The sequence below is a fragment of the Balaenoptera borealis genome (assembly GCF_965194805.1).
Source record: "Balaenoptera borealis genome assembly, chromosome: 5".
Classification (NCBI taxonomy): domain Eukaryota; kingdom Metazoa; phylum Chordata; class Mammalia; order Artiodactyla; family Balaenopteridae; genus Balaenoptera; species Balaenoptera borealis.
Genome location: NC_138862.1, coordinates 45,240,991 through 45,268,110, shown reverse-complemented (window position 1 = coordinate 45,268,110; position 27,120 = coordinate 45,240,991). Strand labels below are relative to the sequence as shown.

General features: G+C 34.6%; 1 protein-coding gene across 1 annotated transcript in view; it reads right to left on the bottom strand.

The window, feature by feature from the left end:
* Positions 1-27,120, bottom strand: part of EPHA6 (EPH receptor A6) — an 851,091-nt gene that overhangs the window by 659,797 nt on the left and 164,174 nt on the right. The gene's annotated exons all lie outside the window — the stretch shown is intronic.

The window sequence follows — 27,120 nt, the reverse complement described above, 5'->3', positions numbered from 1 at the left end:
TGGTATACCTGAAATTAACATAATATTGTACGTAAACTATGTTTCAACTAAAAAATTAAAATTTTTAAGAAAGTAGACCTTTTTCATGGATGATTTTCCTGTCTTCTCTTCTGAATTACTCTTATTTCTCTTGCAACATGTGCCCTACCTTCCTGACTGCTGTACTTGCAAGTCCTTTTACACTTTGTGGCCTTATCACACCTCTTGGATATGGACTTAGCATCATTCCTTCATTCCTCACATTTTCCTCACTTTCATTCCCCATCACAAGTCGCAGTGTGCCTTTGGTTAGACGGAGGCAGACCTCCTTAGATAGGGATAAAATTGTATCCAGGATGATTTGAGATGTTAAGACTTATTTACAGGATTTCCCAGGTGGTCCTCCTGGGTTTACAATTAAGTTTTCTTGGTGGAAATAATATGTATCATGTGACTTCCTTATTTAAAATCTTCAATAATCCCCCACTATCCTCAAATGAAATCCAACTTCCACAGTTAGGAATTCAAGTAGCTTTATAATGGCTTCTGATGCATTTTTGGCTTTGTCTCTTTATCAATTCACTTAATTTACTTATGAGACCAAAATACACTTTTGCTTTCCCATATATTCAGTGATGCATTCCTCCATTTAATCATTCAGTCAACAAGTATTGAATAGTTATTATATTCCAGACATAGATAAGGCAACTACAGAAACGTATATAGCACACTCTTTTCCTTCAAGGAGTTCACACACTAATGTGGACAGACCAAATAAATATATATATATATATATATATATATATATATATATATATATATATATAAAGACTTTCTGATAATTGCTAAAACAAGAATATCAGTTCTCAGGGTAGGGAAGTAAGGAAAACATCCTGTAGGAGGTGACATTTGAGCTGTAAACTGCAAGTGGTAAAAATTTATCATATAAGAGATGGGAAGAAGATATTTCAAGGCAGTGTAAATATATATGACATAGCTCAATGAGGTAAGAGAGGGGTAAGGAGAGTATAATGTGTATGTGGGTAACATAATATTAGAAGTGTGCTCTCTAGAGCCAGATTGGTTGGGTTCAAAACCCAGTTGTGCCATTTACCAGCTGTGTGGCCTGAGGCAAGTCACTTTAGCTTTGTTTCTCATCTGTAAAATGGGAATAATAATAACACTTTACCTCATAGAGTTTTCATGAGAATTAAACAAATTAATACTTGGCATATAATGATAACAAAATAAATGTTAACCATCACTACTACTTTGACCATCATCCTTTTGGAGTGTGCAGGTAGTTCACTGTGACTAATGGATAGAGTATAAGCTACATGAAATCATGAATGGCCTTATAACCGAACTATAACTTTTGGAATGTATCATCTGTTATGTCTGGCTATATATAACACCATAGCCAGACAACAGTCTCGAATAATATCAGAATCTCCGGGGGGTGAGGCCCAAGTAACAGTAAAACTTTCCATGGAAGCCAGGCTTGGGAATCTTTAACTGTATTAGTGAACTTGACTGGATTGAGAATTACTGGAAGTGATCTCCCTCCAGGAACTACTATAGCACTTACCAGTAACTTTGGGGTGCCATATCTAATATCCAATGAGCTTTAAAAATATAAATTCTTAAGTATCACCCCAGAGTTTTTGGTTTTATGGCTTTAAGTTGGATAGGGCCAACGGATATTTTATTTTTAAAAAGTATTCTAGGTTATTCTGATGTAGGTGCCAAGCATATCAGACTTCCTATAACTTGTATGTCACTCAGATGACACAAAGCATATAGCACCTTGAATTATAACTGTTATGTACATTTTTATCTCTTCTACAAAATAGTAATTCCTGGAGGGAAAGGGCCAGGCCTTAAGCACCGGAAATCCTGGGCCACACATCAACGTACATACTATAGTTCTTTAAAGAGAAGATTTAACAAATATTTCTATGTTCAAAAATTGATTAGAGAAAAAAAGGCAGCCTCTAGTGACACTTTCTAAATTCTACATGTCCCAGTGGCCATTTTTAAGATACACTGTCAGCAGAAATAAAATTATTCAGCCTATTTAGTGATAAACAAATGAGTGATACATAGCTTATTAATTGTTTCACAGATTGCTTCCAGTAGGGTATTGCCATTCTCAATTTCCACATTTCTCTGAGGGTCCTGACAAGCCTATCTGAAACAGTATCACAGGATATGTTTCCAGGATAAACTTATTCTTTCTGGCAAGATCTATATTTTCAATCAATAGAAGCCTCATTCAAAGGGATTCTTCATACCATAGCTAAGTAAATTCAAGTTTTATATTAGTACATAAATTTACTGAGTGAATTCCAAGATTATGCTGAGGATCACATTTTTAAGTCTACTTTATTCCTAAAAAGTCAGGCTGAAAGATAGAATGCTGATGCCTTCATGGTTATGTTCTCTGTATGGGCAGGACCCAACAAATGAACAGTAGTCTTTTAGTTTCTCCTGTTTAAGGCTGTGAGAAGTTATAATTAGACAAATAAATAAAGAATCATAAAAAGCAGCAGCTATCAGAGGCAATCTTTGTGCTCAAAATAATGAGTATCAGTCTCGTAGTCATATAGTTTCAGAATTGGAGATTAATATAGAGATTGTGAACATTATTTCTTTACCCCTGCCTGAATTTCCACTTAAAAATAATACCTCTGACATGGGGCCCTCCATTTTAGCTTAATGGTAATTTTTAATGCTTCTCAAAGCAACACACTCCATTTTTTGGGAAACATATCCTTTCTGGTATGCAACTGAAATTTCACAACAACCCATATTATTTGGGCTTTTACACTTACCCCGAGGCTTACTACTGGCTGTGCCTTTTAACCTTCTGACACACAACCTAGCCAGAGTCACATATAACCCAAGAGCAAATAAAAAGTTACTCAGTATATTTACTCATTGATTGAATTACTTCTGGCATGTCTTCTTCTCACCTTTTGCATCAAATCTTCTGGCTAATCATAATCTTTCCTACACAGTATTTGCTTTTGTATCTGAGTCTCTCTCTTCCTGATCTCACGTGGATTTAACACTTACTTGGAGGGTTTTTATCCAAACCTCTCAGTGATTCTGGACTCAAACCTGACCTAGTTCAGTGTCCTAGATCACTTGTCAATTAGCAGAGGAAAATATCTGATTTGTCTGCTGACACTTTTCAAATGACTTAAAGATAGCTGTCCTTATTTACCCCTAATGCCAATGATTTTTTCCACTAGGCACGTTATCCAAATAAGTTCTATACTGGTTAATAAGCTCTGCGTGCAAATGACTTATACATCTAGATTAATAAATCTACTTGAAAGCACTACCTGCACTTAAAATTCGACCTGACCCAACAAGTGCATTATTTTACCACAAATCTGGTATTCTTCCTAATTGCTCTGTTAACAGAGCATTAAGAGCCATGCTTTCTCCAACTTAAATTGCTAGGATAACGATTCACTGCTCCCAGGTGCTTATTCTAGTAACCTCCTAACTAGTCTCCCTGCTTCCAATCTGTTACCTTCAACCTATTTTCGACACAGTAGCCACAGCGATCTTGTTAACCTACAAATCAAATCCTGACATTTCTCTGATGAAAGCTGTCCAGTGAATCCTTTCTCCCACTGAGTAAAAACCAAAGCCCTTACACTGGCCTTAGACAGGAGGTAGCTCTCCAGCACCTCTCTGACCTTGTCTCCCATCATTCAATCCTCCCAGTCCCACTGGCCCTGATGTTCTTCCAACCTACTTCTGCCTCAGGGTATTTGTTCTTGCCATTCCTTCTACCAGGAAAAAGTGTTCCCCATATACCTCTAGGGATGCTTCCCTCACCTCTTCCACGTCCTCACTCAAATATCACCTTCACACCTTTTCTGACCACTTTATATATAAATACACAGTCTTCTGCGCCCCCTCCCCCCACTTCCTATTCCCTCTTCACTGCTTTGTGTCTCTCGATAACATTTATTTCCTAACTTATTATACATTATTAGTGTTTTTTGTTCATTAGCTGTCTCTCCCCACTAGAAACAAGCTCTTTGAGAGCACAGATTTTTGCCTGATTTTATTCACTGTTTTATCTTCAGTACCTGCCAATCAATAAATAGGTATCAAATGAATGGATGCCCTGTGTACAGTATATACATGTTAGAGTTCTACTGATTTGACCCCTACAGTTTTTCTCCCATCAATCTCATCCATTACCGATGTCACAGCTCAGAATCACATCACATTTTACTGGAACTACTGTCTTCCTCATGAAGTCTCCCACTAATCTAATACATCCCAAATTCTAATGAAAGAATAATCTTTACATTCAACTAACTTTAATGCCATTGTTCAACAAATAAAGGCACAACTACATAATGTGACATTCAAGATCCTTTTAATTTGACCCCTGGATGATATATTCAAGCCATTTGTGAATATGTCTCTCAATTTTTCACCTCTATGCCTTTGCTCACATGTAGTTTCCTCCACCCGCAACATCTCTCACTCCAGTCCCTGCTTACGAAACCCTATCTTTCCATCAAGTCACTACTCGATTACTACATTCTAAGTGTTTTATTCTCTCAGCCAAAAATAATTTAGATTTGCCCACAGCACAACTAAATCTTCTTGTCGAAGCTTTCCTATTAATTTATAAACTCTTTACCTAGAGTGTCATAATAAAGCCTCATCTTAGGCAGTCATTATGTTTGTTTTATTGAATTACTTATGTGTTCCATATTTGCATATTTATTTATTTATTTATTTATTTGGCTGCGCCGGGTCTTAGTGGCGGCATGCATGTGGGATCTAGTTCCCCAACCAGGGATCAAACCCAGGACCCCTGCATTGGGAGCGTGGAGACTTAACTGCTGGACCACCAGGGAAGTCCCTGCATTCTTTTTTATTTTCACAAAAACACAATTTATCTCTTTATCAACTATACTGACCAAGCTAAAACATGACATCTCTATCACACGGTAGAGCTGTGTGATAAACATTAAAGAATTCCATTAAAGTAGACATTGATCCATTTTTCAACAGTCCTGGGGCTTGATTATTTCTTCATTTGTCTGTAAGGCTATTGTGAATGACTGCCAATGTCTTGCTGAAATTGACACCAACTATAGCATTTCTCCAGCAACTCTTTAAGACGGAAAATTAAGTTACCTTGATAAGCCTTGTTTTCAGTGAACTTATATTCCCAATGATCCCTGCTTCTTTCCTTCCAACTGAAGTTACGTAAACCAATTATTTTATAACCCATGCTACCATTTTACATATTGTATATTAGTTAGATTCAAGCACATTGCACTGCAGATTTAATTTTTTAAATAACCTGCACAAAGTTTTCCTATCTCTAATACAAAGTTGCACATCTCATATGATATGAGCCACAAATCCCTTCAATCAGAATGTGGATAGTATTTTCCATTTTTAATGGTTTCTTATATTCTTAGAGAACCTCAGATATTGATTAAATCAGTACGTTCAATACTTTTCCTTATAGTTTGTCTTGATGGGTCTTATTTAAGAAATTCATATGTATCCTATCATCATACCATACACAAATACAAATCCAGGTTGACAGAAACTTAATAAGAAAATCATATATGTCAAAACACTTAAAATAATACGTAGAGTATCTATAATGGTAGGGTACATATGGATTTCTTAAACAGGATCAAGCAAGACGAACATTAAATACTTTGAACTGAATTATTAATTCAGACAAATGGTATATTAGTTTGTCAACATTTATGATATACATTTATATATTTTGAGTAGTGAAGGCTCTCATCAATGAATATAGTATATTTATCTACTTAGGTTTCATTTTTTGACCTTTAATAATGTTTTATAATTATTTTCTAAAGATTTTGCAGGGCTTGTTTTATCTTTTCCTAGGATCCCTATAGTTTTTGATGATTTTTCTAAATTGACTCTTTCAATTATAATTTCTAATGCTTCTTGTTGGTAGATAGAAACTACTGGCTTTTGTAAATTGAAACTGTTCAGTGAAACTGTGAAACTGTTGAGCTCTCTTATTGATTTGTATAGATTATTGCTCTATTACCTTGGATTTTCTATTCAGATAATGCTATCTCTGAATAGCAATCTTATATCTTCCTTTTCATTCTTAAATGTTTTCTATCCTTAGAAGGAGGGCATCTAGCAAAATTCTGAACAAAATAATGACAGTGGGTATTTTGTCAAGTCCCTCACCTCATCTAGAGTTTCACAATAATGTATATTTTTGATTTAAAAATCCTCTATTATGTTAAGAAAATCCCATTCTATTTCTTCCATGCCAACAGTCTTTATCATGAATAGGTGTTAAATCTTACCAGAGGATTTTTCTGCATCTATTGAAATGATCCTATTTCTCCTTTAACCTGATAATGCTATAAATTACATTAAAAGATTTTATGTTGTTTGTAAAGATTTGCTTACCTTTCTAATAATTTTCTTGGGGTATGTCGCAAGGAAATAGTGAGTTAAAGAATGCGGACATGTAAGAATTTTGAATTTTTTGGCCAGTGGTCATGTCTTACCTAAGTATAGCACACTATCAAACCAGGCAACTGACACTGGTACAATCTATAGACCTTATTTAGATTTTAGTTTCACATGAACTCATTGTGTGTGTGTATGTGTACAAGTAGAGCTCTATGCAATGTTGTCATGTGTAGATTTGTGTAACCACCATCACAATCAAGATACAGAACTGTTCCATCAGCACAAAAAAAAAAAAAGATTTTATGTTAAAATATCTTTGAATACCTGAAATAAAAACCAACTAGGTCATGCTATATTACTTTTTACACATTGTTATACTCAGTCTTCCATTTTCTTTAAGACCTTGAAGTTTTTGGTCAAATATGAAGATGGCTTGATTTCTCTTTTTTTATACTACCCTTGTGTAGATTTGGTATTAAGGTTATGATCAGCTTTATAAGTTAGGAATAGTGCCTCTTTTTTAATCAGTGGAGAAATGTGCATAAAGTGGGAATTTTCTGCTTCTTGAAGATTTCAATGCTTCCCAGAAATTGCAATATGCTTTATCTCCAGACTCCTGGATGTTTCCTTCACACTATGTTTTCAAATCTCCAACATCTCTGCTTCCCATCACTCTCAGATAGTTGTCTTGCTTCTTATATTATCATGAAAATGAGATCAATCAAAATAGATTGTCAACAAACTTCCACCACTGTAAGTACCTACATATCTACATCTGTACCCATCTTGTTACAACAAAGGAAGTGATCAAATACTGCTGACAAACAGATGGCCATTTTACCACTTCAACTATTCAAAAAACACAAGGACAAAGCATATCAACTTTGTATAATGGGACTATGGGTAATGTTTTCTTACTATTCTCTATTCATAAAATTTCTAAAAAATTTATGTATTTCTTTTTAATCAGAAAATTGGGGATTTAGAATTTCGAACTATATTTATCTATATTTTTCTGTGTTATTTATGATAATGTTATTTTGAGTATTTTCTATTTTGATTTTGATTAAGAAGAAGGAAAATCAAGGAAGGCAAAGAAAAATGAAATGGATAAAGCAGATTAGTGCTTCACACCCTTCATAAAAAGTGTTCAATAAATATTGACGGTGTGATTTTTGCTCTATCCTGTTTATGGTAATTTATCATTTTGTGACATTCCAACCCTTTGTAATCATATTGTAATTAGCTTTGTGCGTAGCCATCTGCCAGGGAAACAATCTTGTAGATTGAACTCTACAGGGTATGAAATATCAGTATCAGACACTTGCTTAAAAAATGGTACATTTGAGAAAGAGAATCTACATTTTTTAAACTACATTCACTACATGATGTTTTAGACATCATGTTAGATATCACATTAAATTAAATAGCATAATTTACTAAAACATGTGCATCCAAACTTAGCCATGAAATACATTAAATGCCATTCATACAATATTAGATATTGAAATATGGCCATAACTACATATTTAAACTTCAATATATTCAAATTGGATAAAATTCTTCACAATAAAGGATTTTTCTATAAGTTTATCTGCATGAGAAAAGTTATTTTCTTAAGAATGTCTAAAGACTTACTTTTTTTTTTTTAGTTAGACAAAATTCTTAGTACTTAGCTTAATACATTCACTTTAATTAAAAAAAAAAAAGTTGGGGTCACCAAACTTTTTGTAGTTTACTCCATTTTTTCATTATATTTTCTGTATCCCTAAACTCTAAGGTATAGTCCAACAATTATTTGAAAGTCAAAAGCCAATTAACTCCTTGTGTCACACACAAGCCCAGAGATTTTTGTTTGGAATTTTGTAGTTTACCTCGTTTATTGATCCATTTTTTCTTTCTTTCTTTCATTCCTCTCCCCCCCCCACCCTTTTGTTCTTTCTCTTCTTCCTTCTTTTATTCATTAAGCATTTTAATAGGCACCTTAATGTTAGGTTGAGATTTAGAGAACTTTACTAGTTAGAAAGAAGTTGCCAGTGAAGTCTGAGGACATCCAAAGAAGTCCATTATTTGTCACTTACCAGATATTTCACCTTAGGAAAACTGTACAATGATTAAAAAATATCTGTTTTCTCATGTAAAAAACGTTTGAGACAACCAGCCTTACAGAATTTAGACTATTAAATTCAATCAGGTATGTAAAAGCACAAAGCACCATACATGGCATATAGAAGTTGATTAATTGAAAGGAAATTCCATTTTCTTGCTCAGAGTGGTTGATTAATAAAGAAATAATTATATTCAATGTGAAACATTTTAAGATTGTGGCATGAGCAAAATGCTAATGAAACACAGAAGAAGAAATACCTAAATCTTTCTGCAAAAGATAGGTTATAAATATTTGGCTGAATCCTAAAGGATAAGTAGGACTTTGCCAAATGAAGAAGGACTGGGCAGGTATTCCAAATGTGGAAAACAGTATCTGCAATATATGGAGCTTAAAACTATAATGAATATACAGAGACTAATGTGGCTGGAGGGTAGGAAGCCTTGCGTAGGAAGGAAGGAAGGAAGGAAGGGTAGGAAGTAGGAAGAGATTATGTGGGGAAATAGTCTGTGAAAAAGCATGAATGTCATACCAAGGAACTGAGTGTTGTATATGGATCAGGGATTTCCAACCAGCATGGATACTGATCCCTCCAGCCATCAAGGCTTTTGGCAGGGCCTGGGGCAGCCCTTGGGGTCAATCACCTCTAGCAACATACAGGCATATTGACCCCACTTTGCTGAACAGAAAATATATTTTCTTTGTGTTCCAGGATATTAAAAAAACTTAGAAACATCTATACGATCCTTGTAATAAATATATTGGGTTTTATACTTGCTAAATTTTAGATGTTTTATCTTGACTGGACATTGGAAAAAGCAATCAACATTGAGGAGTCAAGTGAAAAAATCACAAATAAAGGTATGAGGGTGGAAGTGAAATGATCCAGATGAAGAGCCTGCTTTGAAAAGGGGGATTATGCTGTAGTCCCTGCAGTTTGCTACAAAATCAGTTAGTGCCTCTTAGTATCTGCTGAAGAATATCAGCACAGAAAATGCCTTTATTCTTGGAAAGGTCTTCCAGGGTTCCTGATACATAGAGTGACCCACTTACATTTTACAAGTGTCTATTTATTTCTGCCCAGAGGATTAGGGTATCCTTCTGGGATATATGGCTAAACATAGTTCCAAAAGGGGAAGAGCAGGCAGCTCTGGTTTGGGTATTCACAGACTGGCTGTTCCTGCCAAAAGAGAGTTGGCTTGTCTGTGGAGCTGTTGCTGAGCTATTACACCTTCCTCTTCTCCTAACATAAGACTGAGGACTAAGCTAGTTTGCCTTTAGCTCATGATTTCCAAAAGGTAAGACTCTTGGGTCAATTCCACATATTTAAGAATTTCAAAAACAAAGGATAAAAATCTAGCCTGCTTTACCTAAAAAAAAAATGTTACAGGATTAAACAAAAAAGGATGAAGTGCAAGATCAAAGCAGTATTCATGTGAGTCAGTGGCTGCAGCAGGGAGCTGTTTCACTTTGCCACTCTGCTATTACAGCTACCTTTTTTGCTACCTATTGTCTGCTCTGAGGGCTCACCCACTGAGATCAAGCTGGCAGGGAGCTACACTGCTAGGCCAAGTCATCATACCAGGCCCTATGCTGCCTGCTATAGAGAATATGAGCAGTATGGGAGTTGTCAAGATTTTAGTTTGATCTGATTGTACACAGGGCAGTACATCTGATCTTACTGCTCGTATTTGGATGTGGACAAGTGTATGCTTTTATACTCAAAGCCTACTCTGAGATTCAAAATGTCCACAGTCCCTCCTGCTGAGTAACCTTGCCTGCTTCAGAACCTGGGGAGTTATCTATTGGCTGGAACCAAGGATGGATCTCTGGGGAAGCAAACACCTAGCACTGGTGTTCCAGTCCAACAGAAAGTTCTGAAACATGGAGAGTCAGATAAAAAATGTGTAGGTGTGAGAAGAGGCAGTCATAGGAAAGGGCACCCTCTCCTAGGAGATTTATATCTGGGTTACAAACAGGGCAAAATTCTCCCAAATGATGTAATTTACTTTACACCATTACACACATACCATTACAAAGGAGCAGCCAGTGCTTCCAGGAGTAATATCCAATACACTCAAACTTCTCAGTTCCATTTGCAACCCCAGGCATTAAATCAGAGCGACAAGGACTGGCAAGAGGCAGGGAGGGTATCTGATTTCAAGGAGTTAAATAATGGTCACGTGGCAATTATAATACAGAAATATGAGATAAATGCTCTAAATAAGGTATGGATGTAATATTGTAGGACTGCAAAGGACCAATGAGAAAGTCAGCCTAGTAGTGGTGGGATCATCTATTTGGATGCTTTTGCCTAAGAATTCTTGGCACAGAGAAAAGAAAAGAAACGAAAGACAGTATGCTAATTCATTTCAAGCTTTTATAAACGAACAAAAATAGAAACAGAAAGTAATGGGGGGGGAATGAGAAAGTTCTCTGAATAAAGGCTATTAGAATTCTTGCATATACAGATCCTTTGGTGTGATACTCCTTTCAAAAGTGTCAGCATTAAATTCTAAACATCATGGGTACAATATATTTACCAATGATATATAAAATTTTGAATCCATGGGCATACATAAAATATAGGTAAGACTCAGAGAACAAATGGTTAATTTAATTTCCCCACTCCTTCGTAACTGCATCACTTCTCTGGTGTTACTGATTATAAAATAAATAATCTCTGAAGGATTTGACATAGCTAAAGAATTAAATTATTTTATTTCAGGAATCATCTCCAGGGAGAATGAGAATCCTTGGATCGTTATAGCTATGCTAAAATCAGCTGGGATTGATCAGAGAAAGAGAGTTGAAATAATAATACAGAAAACACTCCAAAGAGTTCAAGTTCCCATAACATGAAGAATTCGTAAGAAGCTTGTCTATCCTTAAAAACAAAAGCCATGGTAAGTTGAAAATGGCTTGTACACCTTAATTAAGAGCTATTATCTTTTGTTTTTTTCTTACTTTAACAACTTATTTTTATATAAAATGTCAGACATAATAAAATTGTTTTATGTTATGAAATATGATCCATACTTAGGATATTGATTGAAAGTCCTTATCAAAATTCCCATTGTATAATATTAGCTCACTTATATGATGAGTATATTTTAATTAGTATCTCCCCATGCTTTTTGAGACTTGAGACCCAAATGGATAGCATCTGAAAATTATTAAAAATAAAGACAATAAGAGTTGAGAATGCCTAAGTTCTTTATTTCCAAGAGGACATCAAGAATTCAGTGCTGACAAGTGTATATATTTGTAATATTGATAAATAGCATCATCATCACTATTATTATAATTATCAGATGTGGTTCTCATTTTAACTACCATTCTTTCCCCTGGAGTCGATAGTATATCTCAAACAACAGGCTGATAGATCAAGTTTTGAGTTGTTCTCTTTCTCTTTTCTGAGTCATGTTGTCTCTTCATTGTCTTCTGCAGTTTTATTGAACTTGGTAGTGTAAAGGTTACAAGGGCTCTCTCTGAGGCTGTAATTTGCTCAGTATCCAATTATATCACAAAGACTTACTGCCTAACTGCTTACTTCAAAATGTCCCCTGGCTGCAACAAAACAGCCAGGATCTAAAGCTATAAACATGTAGCAAACACCTGCCACTTTTCTTCTTAACTCTTTACTATCTGCTACACGTAAGGTTTATATAGACGTGCATTTAAAAACCATCTTATTTCTTCAGGATATTTGAAACTAAAATCTAAAAGTAAAATGCTCAAAATTGAGAAATTTTTGAAGTCAAACAAAAATACATACACTCATAATATTCTTTCTCCTATTTTAAAAATAAATGTTTCCATGACTCATAATCCATTCCAACTAATTATTTCTCTTCTTTTCCATAATTTTTCTATTGATATTATCTTTACTTCCTCATCTTCCATACTTCAATCTATTATAACCTGGTTGTGTCTCTACCACTCCCTAAATTTTATTTTAGGGTCATCTGATTGAATCCTGTAAGTTGCAAATTCCAATGGACCATTTATCCCCAAATTTCACTTTGACTTTTTCAGCGCTAAACATAAACATGCTTGAAATTTTTTCCCTTCATACACTTCAGTGTGACCATGCCTTACTGTTTTCTCTCTTTCTTCACTAACTCTCCCTTTCCAGTTTTCCTCCTAAATCCTTCTAATTGTCAGCTAAGCCATCTTCTCTTTCTCTATACTCTCTCCCTAACCGGGCACATCAATTCCCAAATTTAAAGACTATCTCTATGTTGTTGACTATTAGGTAAAACTTTCCAGTGTGTATAGACTGTTACATACAATTCTGTATCTCCATTTTATTGGTTTAGTAGTCTCCCATTTAACGTGCCCACCATTAACCTCTTTTTCTCCTAAAGTCAGTTTTTTTCACCGCCTTCTGGCATCATATACTTGATTTCTCCCATTTTCTCCCCTTACCTAATATTCAATACAACTGCAAACTCTACACTCCACTCCCTAACTACTAAATTGAATCATCTGCAAATACTATCTCAGAAATATCTCCTCTTTTCTTTACTGCCACTACCCTTGTCCTATCCAGTATGATCTCTCCTCCAGTCTAACTGGTTTCCCTGCTTCCTTTCTTGTCTCTTATAATCCACTATCCTTTCATCAAATCACATCACTCCACACCCCCACGCCCACCCTCCACCATTTACAATCCTTCAGTGATTTCCCATCATACTCAGAACAAAATCCAAACTTCCTAGCATGGCATATAAATCCTGTGTGATCTCACCCTCTCTTATCCTTTCAACTTTCTCTTTCACTCACACAATCACTCACTGTACTTCCTGACACATCAGTATTCTCCTGGAAAAGTCAAATATATCTTGCCTAAAGGTCTTTGCACGTGATGATATTCTCTCCACTGTTATATTTGCTAGCAGCCCCTTCATATTCTTCAGATTTCAGGCAAACTGGCACATGTTCAAAGAAGTCTTTCCTAACTATTCCCAAGTTTAGACCTCTAGTTATTCTCTATTTCATGTCTTTATACTTCATAGAAATTTTCAAGTCATTGTGATTTTTATGTAAGTATGTATATATGTGTATATGTGTAACTCCCCCATGGAAATATAAGATCCTTGAGGGTAGGAACTATCTGTCTTATCATTCTTTTTCTTAGTAACTAGCACAGTTCAGGTACATAGTAGATGCTTTAACACATTTGGTTAAGCTATCTACTATTTAGTTTGCTTAAATACAATTTTTAACTCTATTGTAGTTTTAATTGTTTATGAACAAAGTTAAATGTTTTGTGTATTGAAATCTCAGTATTAGAGGTTGAAGGGGAGCAAAATATCCCATCCACAAATGTGCCACTTTGGCACTGAATTATTTTGAGCTGAGGTCAACTAAGACCCAGCAGACTCAAGAAAAACTTTTTACCTCTTTCTTAACTATCTAAAAGAATTTAGATAGGGGGTCTGGCCCAGAAAGAGAGTTATTAACAGAGATAACTTTTTTTATCTGAATGACTTATCTATATAGCAGGGCATATATCTAACTACCAAACATCTGCTCTTCTTATTATCCTATGAATTACCTTCCTCCCCTTTGAGGCCCAAGGTCCTGTCTCATTCCTTAGCTCAGGATGGCATGTAAGCCTCAACTGCTGACTTGCCTTTGGGTCACATATTTTTATGGGGCTCCTGGACATAAGTAATTAATTTTTTTTTCTCCTATTAATCTCTTATGTCAATTTAATTAATAGACCAGCCAAAAGAACCTAGAAGAGTAGACGGAAAAGTTTTCCTCCCTTACAAGGTATGCTTAAAAATCTCATGATGATCTATTATATTATATCACAAAAAACTGTTTACCATGACATTATGGTAAAGCATTTCAAATATATTTGGTTAAAACTGTTTTCAAGAAACAAAGCCTAAGACAGGCTTCTAAGGGAAGTGAAAGAATCAAGACAGGACAGGAAAAGGAGCAATGCAAGGACGTGGTCTCAGTTACAGTCTAGCTTTAGCTGAATACCACAAGGAACTATACAACATGAATTACATCAGAGTTTTTCTTGCTTTAAAGGAAAGGGTCTAGCCTTTTGAAACCCCATGTCAATTCATTCATGACTATGGGTTTCTCCAGGGCTTAGGAGGGGACATAGCTTCCTTGGACATGCAGCTCCCAGCCAAGCATAATTCTTGGAGAAGGGAACAGCTATGAGCCATTGGCAGCCAACACTCAGCAGCTAAGGAATGGGTGCACTTGCTCGGTAAACAGGATATGGTCAGGGAAGACATCTAGAGTGCCATTACATACACTTTTTCATTTAAACAATCAACTGATATGATTATTAGTCCTGTTTGATAATGATGAAATTAAATATAAAACTTTATATGATTAGTTCAAGAGAAAACTCAAGCACAGGGTACTGCCCAAAATGGAACCCAGGACTTTCACTCTAAAACCAAGTCTTTTATCCATTGAATCCTGCTTTGTACACGCAAAGGGAATCATAAAGAACTGAAGAACCTCCAAGCTGTGGGACAGAAACATTACTTGGTTGCCAATGACATCTTTTTAAGTTAGGTAAGGAAATCACAAGAAATATTAAAATGTAAAAACATTCATGACTCAGTTTTTAATAATGATTTTGCTCTGCTCATCATAAAGAGAATCATCATATTAATAATGGAGATAAAACTAGGTAGTGTCCATTTGATGTTTACAACATGACTACAATTATGCTGAAATCTTTGAAGGTATCTTCATATTTAACACTCTCTATAGCCCAATGGGATAGATACTATTGCTGTTCCTATAGATGAAAAAATAAACTACAAAATTCTTTGTCTTGCTCAAAGTCATAAGCTGGGAATTAGCATATTTGGACTTGAACCCAAGTCAGTCTGACACTAGATTTTGTGTTACTAATCAATGCCACTGGCAAAATGAATTAATATATCTAATTCTAAATATAACAAAATGATTCCATTTCTAGGACAAAAGTCTTAAGAGAGAAAAATAGAACAAAAATATCTTAGAAAGTGATAAAACAATTAATGACATAATCCACACTGAAGTACTTTTGAAGTCATCCTAATTACTGAAATACAGTAAGGATTAAATCAAAGCACTATCACATATCGTCATAAATGAAAAATTCAGATACATAGCAAGGGACTGAAGAAGAGAAAAACAGATGTAACTTTAAAAGGCAAAATCTGACAACAAATGAAGAAATATCCATCTTTACAAATAGAAAGTTGAGAATATAAAGAAAATTATTTTGGAATATGGAATATGCTACAAAAATCCTGTAATTTTCAAGGTTAAATTCCCAACAATAGAACTATACGTAAAAAATATTTTTATCATTAAGGCACAATCCATTCCTTTAAATATATCCATTCCTTTTTTTAAATGGAATCTTAAGGGCTGTTATCACAGATTTCTAAATACGTGAATCAAATATTAAATAACAAAGAATCAAGGAAATGTAACATGATACTAGAAGAGGCATATCATTGGTTCAAAATATGCTTGGGGAGATATTAAGAAAGAAAAGAATGATAAAAGAGCAACATGCAAAAAGTCCTAGTGGCTATAAAAGTTAGGTACCACTAGAGCTTACTTCTCAACTGTTCATTCTATACAAAAGAGAAATTTTATCTGCAAAGCATCCTGCTGAGGGACTTGAATTGCTGAAAAGGTAAGGTGCTCTCTCTAGCTTAAGAAAAAAGAAGAGAGGAGAAAGGCAGGGGAAAAGCAACCTGGAAGGGATAAGCCAAAATAACAGTGAAAATTGCTGGTGCTTGGGCTCTTCTTTGGCGGAAAATTGGAGTGCTTTTGACCTATAGCAATATCCTATACAAAGAATTATTTCACTTGTTTCTCAAAGAATTTCACTTGTATCTAAAAGGATTTTGCAGAAACTCTAAATCTTAATTGAGAGCAAAACAAGGAACATGGTGTTAAAAATAATGAATAGGATTTACATTTATTCTTAAATTATCCTGAGGAGTCTGGCATTATATTCTGGAGATATAATAGTATGTGGAACTATGGCTACAATTTTATCTCTTTCAAAATTATTTTTAACACTCACAGTATAACAGTGGTCAAGGAATTTTTCAAACTGCATTTTGAAAAGCCTAAGTTGCTCTGAGGTCCCAGAAAAGTTCAAAGTGAAGTACAAGAGGACTTCTGCATCTGTTTTATATATTGCCATAAACAATTCAATTTGGAACCTAAAATCAGTGCTCAGGGTAGGGGAGGGGCATGCGCGCACACATTATTTTTAGTAGCCTGCTTATGTTACTTTGAAAATAACTGCTGTAGGTAATCTACTAACAATAAAAGCTAAACCTGGAAGATTTTAAGCAATCAGATAAAGGGAAAGCCATCTGCTCAGACACAACTGAATTCTAGATGTTTTAAAACAACAATTCATTGCTGGAGGTAACTTCCAGCAAGGAATAATGCCTTTAAAAGAACACATTAACTGATGCAGATACTAAAAGAAATTCTAATAGAAACTGAATCTTTTATTTAGAAAACTGGATGAACCATCACATTATACTAAATGGTGTTTTCATGGACAACAAATAGTTTTATACATTAAGTCTATAAAAGATGAAAATATTGAGGTTGTGATAAATGTACAGTCATTATCAGGCACTGATAATTACAAAGACTGTAAAACTCTCCCCAAGAAACAAAAGTAGAGTTTAGTTTGCTATATCTGTTCATATTAACATCTCATTAGAGGTCAGGAAGTAAAAAACTCATCACTAGGATCAGATGATTTTTTTCATACAAACATGAAATTATAATTCAGAAATGAATTATACTTTCATTTTTAACAACAGGAGCAATTTGTGTCAGTTGAGAAAAGAATGCTCAAATTGAAACTTGTCAAGAAACTGTTTTGTTTTTAAAGTAGCAACGTAGAAGGATCAGAACATAGGCTTAGAATACAATCTTAGTGCGTGATACAGAGGGACAGATTATGGTCAATAATAAGGTTAAAAATGAATTAGACAATAACTAAGGTGAACCCCTTTAAATCCAAAGTCAGAGTTTTTTTTGTTTGTCTTTGGTTTTAGTTCATAATCATTCTTAGAAAATGTTATTTGATTTATAAAACCACAAGACATATGTTTTATCATCAAGATTTTCATTACTTCAAAAAGCATGTATTATAATTTGGGGGGGTGACTAGGCATGATAGCATATTTTTGCATTCTTAGAACTATGCAGCTCTGATTTGGGGCTTGTTTCTAATGCAGTCTTATTGAACCTCAATGCCATTTCCATAGTAATGAACTTGTGTTTTTCATTTGTCTTACATTTCAGGAATTAAGGGTTGTTTGTTTGTTTGTTTGGGGGAGTATCTGAATTGACATTCCATACCATTTTTTCTTCTAGTTAACTGAGTTAAGAATATGTTCGATTTTCTGTAAAATATGGTCAGCATTATGATACTCTATCCAGTCAAGCACCATCATATGGCTACTACTTTTTATGGTTAAAACCGGAGTGTTTTTAATTTGTTTTCTTACTAGTGATCTTTAAATAATTTGTTTTAAATATTGCTTCTGGAATTTTCTTAAAGATCCATGATATCTGTGATGATAAATTCAGGATGTTACTTCATTGCTTATTTGTGGTGATAGACTGACTACCTTTCACCTACACCATTAAAATTAAGTATTTCAATTTTTCCTAGATTAAATTTTGTCCATATAATTATCTACAAGTTTTCTTCAATGCAGAATGATCTGATTAACATCTGTGCACACACAGAACACTTTAACTACTTAAATATGCAACTTAATAAAACAGTGCACATAGTAAAAAGAGCAAATTGTGATCTCTTAAACCAATTCATACCACCCTTTCTGAAAACAGTGAGTCATCAAAAGCCTCCTCACACAACTCCTTGCTCAGGATCTTCCATGTTCCTGACTTGAAGTACTGCCACATTCCTAAGAACCCCTTAACTTTTCTTGAAAGTTTCTCAGTCCCTGCTTTTACTCTGCATAACTTTTAAAATAGGTGTAACCTAGTAACTGCAGTTCATCAGTATTCTCTAGCTCTTAGGATTTGAATTGGCCACATCATACTTTTTTATGTTAATTAATGCATACATATTTTTCTTAATAAATTACACTCACACACACCCCACAATTCCAAAATTTAAAAGGTGGGAAAACTCCCATACTATTCTCATCACAGCAAATAATACACATGAGTCTTATGAAGTCATATCTATAGTTTATACAATTTTGTATTCTGCTTCTATTTCTTAAATTTTAGCCTAACCATAATATTTCATCTAGTGGACACTTTCCTAGTTCATTCCTTGACTACTTAGGCTGCTTAAAATTCTTCACTAAAATAAATTTATGAGGGTAATTTTCGGGGTAATAATTTGGTACTACATGGAAGTTCTAAGAAGTAGCCAAACTTACTGAAAAGGATATACTAGATGCACTGGAAAGGGAATGAGGTTAGGAGAACCTTTAGGGTTAAGAAGAGAGAGGAAAAGATGATGGAACACTGGAAGGGGTTACAGAAGTAGTAGGATTATAACCTTTGTTCTATGGGTCTAACTCTGGATTATGACAAGACATCAAAACGGTGGTTACTTGGGTTGCCAAACAGACTAGTTTCTACGGATAGAGTGCCTTAAAATAACATTATTAACAACACATTAAAAATGATTTTCCACTTCTGGTAAACTGGAAAATCATCATCACTTTTAAAGCTCTTTCAGAAATTACATTTAATTGTGAAGAGCATAGTAGTCATTCCTGAAAAAAAAGATCAATTTTTCATTTTTTTCTTTGAAGAGAGAGGAGAGAGGGAGAGAGAATACTCCACTGCTAACCACTGTAGCTCAGATAATTCTTCTGAATGTTTTAGGTAATCGCAACTATAATTTCCTACTTTGATATTCATGGTAACCACACCACCTATAAAGGAAAAGACATTTTTTTATTGAGCTCCTATTATTACCAGATACTATATTCAACAATTAATCTATATTGTCTCATTTAATCCTCCCAACAGTCATAAGGCAGAATAAGTATTATCTTCATCTTGCAAACTAGGAAACTGTTGTTTAAAGTGGTTAAATAAGTTCTACAAATTCACCCATGGAATAAAAACTACAATTTAGTTCTCCCCTATATACCACTAGTTACTAAATCAGTCTTCAGCTTTTTATTCTCCATACAAAATAAACCAGTTCCTCCAGTCATTCCTAGATGGACCAATAAAGCATGGTTAATCCTACCTTGTATGTACTCTCTATTTTTTTACTTCCCATTTTTGGAATACCCAACTAACAAATCAAAACTGTGTAATGATGCTGCACATGTTTAAAATGCTAGATAGTAACAAAGAAAATTGGGTCACTGACAGTTTTAATGGGAATTCTAAACACCCAGTTTCACTTTGGGACCAGAATATGGGAATCAGGAGTAAGTATGAAGGAAAGAAATGTGTGTCTGGATTGCATATCATTCTTGATTAAGAACTATTAGAAACAGAAATGGGTCATCAGCAAGATATTTTACCCTAAACACATAATAGTAGTTACGGCCACAAAGCGATGGTAATAAAAATAGACTTTCTTTAAGGACAGTATACCTCTGGGACAGAAGCTATTTCCTCATAGTGTTGAGAGGAACTGAGACTATTATAAAGCATTAGAAGGTTGGGTTTTGGTACATTAAACAAGCAACTGGATTCACTTATTTTCAGACAGAAGTTTCATTAACCTGTTAATGTTTATTCATGCTAATTCTTAACAGACTAAAAATAGCTGAATTTCTACTGAGACCAGTATTCTTCAGGCAGCATCAACACCTTCACTTGTAAGAAGCAGATATAAAGTTTCTCTGCCCAGTTTCAAACGACTAAGGTCAGAAGCTTTTGTTTTTTTATCAACTCTCTCTCCCAACCAACTCACTTACTTAATATCACTCTCTCTCTCCTTCCTCCCTAGTAGGATTTTATATTTTTTATTAATTTTTTTTTGAAATTTTGCATAGTAATAACAGCTAACATGGCAAAGGTTTATAAGGTCAGAGATGCTACACTAAATCCTCTCTGTACATTATCTCACTTAATACTCACAAAAACTTCATGACACAGGTACTGCTTTCTCCCCTGTTTTGCAATGACTGAACAGCTTACTCTTGTGAGTAGCAGAATTGAGCTTGGAACTCAGCCAGTCTGGAACTCTAGAGCCCGCATACCTCATCATTAAACCACACTGCCTCCTCTTAAAATTATACCTATGGAGGCAGCATTTCCAATTATATCATAACCAACTCCTTACAAAGAATTACTGTTATACAAAAAAATTTCCATCTTGCAGTGATTTCAGAAACCAGAACGCTTGTCGTTGAAGAGTGGTTTGTTTTTTGGGTTTTGGTGTTTTTTAAAGATAATTTTTCAAATAAAACACATTAGAATCAAGAGTTACTTAAAATAATCTAACACTAAAATGGGAGGAAAAGAGAGGAAGCAATTAGTGAGCAGCTTGCAAATGTTAACTCTTTGCTGGCAGAGGCTGTGTCTTTTTCAATGTGGCATCTTTGAATGTAACACTGGGCTCATAGAAGGTGAAACTTCAATGAAACGTGTAAACAATTTCGTGAATTTTGAAAATTTCAACTAGATTTTCTTAGGTGTTTTAGATTCTAATTTTTAGATCCTCAAAGAAAAAAATAAACAATAAACATTCCTGTGTTCATTCCACGCGTGGTTCAAATTCTTCATGTTTGAGAATATAAAATGTTTATTTTTAGAATTTCTTTCAGATCAATTAGAAATAAAATATGTCAGGATATGTATGCAAGTTTAAAGCTTAAAACTGATTTACTCATAATGCTTACTGTTTATAGTCATAAAAATGACAGTGTTTTTCATATGAAATCATAACAAGCTACAGTAGAGACCTGCTAATCACACCACCTTACCACCCTTTCCCACAACAGGGATCAATACTTTATTTTGGCTCTAACAGTTTCAAATAAGTAGATATTAAACATATGGAAAATGTGTATTTTGCCATTTGAAAGAAACTGGTGTATAGTTGAAAAATTAGGGTCTTCTCCAATCTACCGTCTTTTCCCTACACTAGGTCTCAGTAGGATTAGAACAGCAGATGGGACCATCATAGAGTATGTTTGCTTCAGGACTTTGATATGCAAATATCTGTTCTAAAAGAATGAGAAATGAACTGACCACCAGATACTCTCATAACAGAATTCCTCCAAGTAAAAGAGAGAGAGAAAAAGAGAGGAGAGACTCTGAACTCTGAGAGGGATAAGCTTTGACATTTTACTTTCTTATGTAATATACTTAAATGTAAAATATTGCCTCCATTAAAATGCATAAAAAAATCAGTTACAGGGTATGTTGCAATAGATTCATTCTGCTAATCTTACAGATAATTCTTTACTCAGGCTGATATTTGTCTTTATGAATAATCGAATTTTGTAGCTCCTTAGAGAGAAAATGGGGTATCTGTCTATCTGAGGATTTTTATCTAAATGAATATAAATAGAAAATAATTTTAAAAGACACATTATAAAATGGTATTTTAAAAAAAACCAAAGAATTTACTTCTAATGTTTACATAATACAAAATTGAAAAATATATTTTCCCTGACAATAGCTTTTAGTCATATTTGCTTATATCTAATGTCTTATGAAGTTAATATATAGTAGTAAAATCAGAACATGAAAAATAGATTTTAGAAGGCAGACTATGAAAATGAAAGTAAATAATAAAAGAATAAAGTCCTTGAAATCTAAGCAGGAGTCCGGTCATTAGGAATCCCTTGGGAAAGAAATTCAAATTTGAAAAAAACAGATGTAAAGACAAACCAAAATTATAGTGTAGATTAAAATATTTAATATGTAAATTAATTTTTTAAAGTTGGGAAAAATAAAATATTGTGCATAACTTAATCTTACAAAACTTGAGAGCATAAATGAATAACTGCATTTAAAACAAATAGAAAATGAGAAAAAGTAGAAAACTTTTTTATACAAAACCCCCATTTTACATAAGATATACACTGTAAAGCATATCATGCAGTAAAATGCTACTGTAACTGAATGTTAAATGGGAATTTTCCCACAGCCACAAATTTCAAGCAAGGTCCAAGCTGAATTTAATCACTGCTAGGAATCTGTACTCCTAATTCACAAACTTTAACTGTTGTGAACTCAAGGAATGGTTTATCAGGATTCAACAGTTTCAAGCCCCCAGTCCTCATAGCAATAATGAGTGATGAGAGAGAATGGTCTTTGGGGGTAATGTGAAGTAAGGCAGTCAAAAGAATCCCTCATAAATTTAAGGTTGCCTAAAATGTTCCCTCAAATTTATCAAATGAGATCTATTCTCTCTTCTAAAATGTTCGTGAGCCTTTGGATCCATAAATAGTTTAATGCTGCCCAGGTGTGAAAATAATGACCAAATCAAGAGATGGAGGTGCTGAGATAAGAAGCACTAGTAAGCTGTCCTCCTATTCTTTGATGAAGCAAGGATATGGTCTTTCCTTGGGTGATATATATGAATAAGGTTCCTCGGCTTAAGCACTCATCAAGTTACCACAAGGAAAAGTCACTTAAGAAGGAGTCTTTTTTTTTGGCTTTTAATGAAGAATAAAGAGATGAAAGAAATGAAGCTGAATCTTGATCTGCTTCTTCAGTAATCCAAGAAATGGGACACCAATTACATAACTCTCAGAGGAAAGAACACATATACCATACAGGAGAAGCATGGGCACTGGGAGGCTAGATACACAGGGGACATCTGTAGTGAGTGTCAGCCTTAGAAGCAGCAACAACCAACAAAAAGAAGACTACAATCTCATTGAGTCCTGTAAGAAGAAATCTGTCCACTGTTGCCACATCACAGATGGAGCTGGCATCTAGAAGTGGGAGAGAAAAGAGGTATCTGGAAGCCTAACCACACCCCAGTACTCTCGAAGCATAAAATCTGTCAGCACAGATGGTAACATGTAGGAAAGCTTTGAGTGGAATTTGAGATTGACATTTTAAAATGAATAATAGAATAAAATAATAATCCAAGTGCCTGAAAAGTTATGGCATCTGTCCAAGAAAGAGTCAAAGAAAAGGCCCCAAGTGAGAAAAAAGGGGAGAAGTTTCATAATAGCTGGGGGGATTATTCCAAAAAAACTAAAACAATATCTTATTTAAATAACAATAGGTTGTAACTCTTCTATAAACCAGTTACTCCATTCAGTGGTATATCAGAGTAACATTATTGTGTTCTATCTTTCTGGATATCAGTATGGATCATGTAGTTTAGGTGTACATCACTAAGAAATGGCACAAAAAATGCACTGTTAAAGTGTGTGGCACATCCAGAAATAACCTATGCCTTTCAAGCCAGAGCACTGGAAGAATGCATTCATTCGACAAATGTTTTTTCAATGCCTCATAAGTGCCAAGCACAATTCTGGGTATAATCATCTTGGAGATGAGTGAACAGAGTCAGAATGTCCCTGGTTTCATCGAGTTCCATTACACTAGGGATAAACCATAGTTAAGGAAGAACTCTCTAAAGAAGTGATATTGCAGATAAGACCTGAATAATGAAAAGTCATCAGCCATGTGATGATCTAAGTGGTAGGGAAGGGAAAGAAGGTGTTATAGACTGAATTATGTCCCCCCAAATTCATAGGACAAAGCCTTGACCCGCAACGTGACTGTATTTGGAAATAGGGCCTTAAAGAAGGTTACGGAGATTAAATGAGATCATAAGGGCATGGTGTCCTTATAAGAAGAGGAAGAGACACCAGTAGTGTACATGTACAGAGGAAGGGCCATCTGAGAACACAGCAAGAATGTAGCCATCTGCAGCCAGGAAGAGAGCCCTCATGAGAAAAGAACACTGCTGGCACCATGATTTTGGACTTCCATCCTCTAGAACTGTGAGAAAACAAATTCCTGTTCTGTAAGCCACCAAGTCTGAAATATTTTATTATGGCAGCCTTAGAAGACTAATACGTAAAGGGAGATATTTATGTCAATAAACAACTAATGCAAAGGCCCTAAAGAAGGAAGAAGCTTGTAGAACTCTAAAAACTTAGGGATGTAAGCAGGAATACCGTCACATGAAGTGTGGCAAATGTAGGAGATGAAGTTGCAGAGACAGGCAAGAGCTAGACCAAGAGGGCAGGGGAGGGCTACTGGGCCATGATCATGAGGTGGGAATTTTATTTTAAAGATAACATGAAGCCAATGGAAGATAAAAGACAAGACCAACCACTCCCAGAAGAATGGATTGTTGGAGTTCAAACATGGCTATTCCAGTCTGGATTTGACCTATGAAGTTAATAGTGATCAAGAGGAAGGAACAGATTTGGGTTAAATTTTGAAAGTAGGCCTATAGAACTTGCTGATGAATTACGAGAAAAAATGTCAATTATCTGGCTTTCCCCACTCTGGCTGCAAGTCTCTTCAGTCTAATAGTCAGGGATCACAAGGTTAGAAATCTAGACTGAAGGTTTTTTTTTTTTTTTCTTAATATATAATTTATGATTCATTAAAATGAAGCAAAAGCTTTGTTGACATGATCTAAGCACAAACTTGAATGGAGATTATTCAAATTACATAAATTGAAAAAAAAAAAAAACCAAAAAACCTAAAGGTGAGTCTTAATACTCTCATCAGATTCCCTTCAGCAAGTAACTTCTTAACCACATGCCTAGAAGAAGTTATTGTATTGGACCAGTGTTAATCTCTTCTTGTGTACTGCTCCGAGCTTTTATGCCCTAAGCCTAGATAATAGAATATGCATTTCTTACTTTATGACCCCTACAGGATGATCATAATAATATAATCCCTAACCTTCTATCCTTGTTAGTACTGATGGTTATAGCTTTGTCTCTCCATGCCACACTTTCTTGACCCCTTACCCATGTTCCAATGCACTTAGGTATTGTGCAGGCCCATTTCACGTTTTTTGTAAACTGAACTGCCCTAGAAAACATATTTTTTTCTAGCTTGGCCAGGGTTACATGATATGTTATCGTATCATTTTGAGATAAAGACCACATCTGTTAACTTTTCGTATGCATTATTCATATTTTGTTATTCTAAGTGGGTTCAGCTCTGTATATTTTTAATTTCCTGGTATTTATTCTGGGGGTTTGCTGGGGTCACCTGACCTAGCCTGGATTTGGCAGGGCTACTCAGCTTCTGCCTGTGGATCTGGCTAGACTTGGCTCCTCATTATAGTCTGGGCTCAGTCTGCTCCAGCAAATACTAGTAAAGCTCTTCCATGATGTTGACAGAGGTATAACAGAACAAACAAAAACCAAGCCAAGTCTCTTGAGAGGTACGCTCCAAACTTGCAAATAACTTAGGTTCTTATCTTACTGGCCAAATTAAGTCATATAGTTGAGGCCACAGTCAAGGAGTCAGAAAAAATACTTGCCCTTTACTGGGAAGAACTGAAAAGTTACAAGGGAAAGAGAATGAATACAAGGAAAGGTGAAGAACTGGGGCCAATAATTCAGTTTGCCAAACCCATATTCAAATGTCACACCTATACTCACCCTTCTCTAATTATGCAGGTTAAAACAAGTGTGTAACTAATTATGATAGACACTTATTAGGAAAAATAAAAATGTAATAAATATGTAATGTTTATGTATAATGTAATACATACATACATATATACATATTACTGTAGAGGAGACTGATGAAAAAACAGAATATTCTGAGATCTGCAAAAGGCTCTTTGAGTACTTAGCTGAGTGATGATCAACACATACATGTTAGGAAAACTCAATGTCCAGGCACAGATGGCTTTACTAATGAATTCTATCAAACACTTAAAAAAGAAATAACACCAATTCTGAATAAAAATTTCCAAAATATTGAAAAGTAGGAATTACTACCGAACACATCTTATTGAAGTCAGTACTACTTTGATACCGAAACCAGAAAGAGATATTACAAGTAAAGAGAATTACAGGTCAATAGCTCTCATGCACAAAGATGGAAAAACTATTAAGTTTTTTATAAATATGAAATGCAATCATACTTATAAAGAATATTAAATCATGAAAAAGGGGTGGTTTATCCCAGGAATGTAACTAGCATGATATTTAATGGTGAAAATTTGAATGCTTTCATTCTAAGATCAGGAACAAGGCAAGAATGTCTGTTTTTACTATTTCTATTCACCACTGTACTGGAGGATTTGTGAAACAAGGAAATAACAACAACAAAAAAATCCAGTTTGGAAAGGAAGAAAACGTTTCTTCATTCATGGATGAAATGAAAATATGAACTAAAAATGTCTATGGAATGTATGAAAACATTCTAGAATGAGTGAGTGAATTTAGGAAGGCTACAAGATGCAAGATCAATATACAAAAATTATTTGTATTTCTACAACAAACAGCTGGAAATAAAAATTAACAAAACAATATTTAAAATAGTATCAAAATATGAAATACTTAGGGATGAGAACAGGAGACAATCAAAATGTCTATCAATAAATGAATGGATAAGCAACTTACAGTATA